Source organism: Teleopsis dalmanni, chromosome 1 (genome assembly GCF_002237135.1).
Source record: "Teleopsis dalmanni isolate 2A chromosome 1, ASM223713v2, whole genome shotgun sequence".
Taxonomy (NCBI): domain Eukaryota; kingdom Metazoa; phylum Arthropoda; class Insecta; order Diptera; family Diopsidae; genus Teleopsis; species Teleopsis dalmanni.
Window position 1 is genome coordinate 134881512 of NC_051846.1, and position 977 is coordinate 134882488.

A 977-nucleotide genomic window follows, 5' to 3' on the forward strand; every position below is an offset into this window, starting at 1 on the left:
AATCTCTTTTATTCGTGCTTAATCGTTGTTGTTGGTAAAGTTTTTATTGTTATTCTGACGAATAAATGTGAGGTGAGTTTAGCGCTGATCCTGCGTGAAGCACTGAGTGTAGTTACATTTGTGCTAACCATTCGTTAAGTTCAATTCAATTTCATAGCATTATTCTTATATGTACATGTAGTAGTATAAATTATGAAAACTTAACCACAGCTTAGTTTCGAATTATTGACCGATTGGTAAAAACCTATAAATGCCTCAGATATGAGTTTCAATGAACTTAAATTATAATATAAACAATATACATATGTCAGTTGATAAAATGCTGTAAACTTCAGTAAAATTTAATATTTTATTTAATTTCTAATCAATATTACTTTATCTTTTTTTCAAATACTAAATTCTAAACTTAATTTAAGTTTTGTGCCAAAGTTTCGCAATAATTAGAATAAGCTGATGCTTTACCTTACAATCGAAAAAATTAACATATCTCACCTCTCGATGATGTATTAATATTAATAGTTAATTAATAAATAATATAAATAATATTAATAATTAATATAAATAATATTAATAATTAATATTTTGGTAAAACATCAGACGAACGACATCCTCAGGGACATCAAGATTGATCCCATCAAAAAATACATAAAGGATAGAGCCCTGAAATTATTTGCGAAAACTGACAGACTTACCAACACCGCGTTATCAAATCTCAAAATGGTTACAGGCTCCTCGGAGAGGTACATATGCAGATCTGAGATCAATTATTGCTTAGTCTGATGAAGTGATAAACAATAATCTAGTCAAGGTGTAAAAAGTGGTTTTGAAAATACCTCGAGTTAAAAAAGATTATAAGTGCTTAAGTGTACTGACTCAAAACAGCTTCAACATAATAAATATTAATGGGTAGATGAAAATTCTTTGAATTGAATGTGACTGTTTGCTGAATATATCCCTTATACTTATAGACTAAAAAC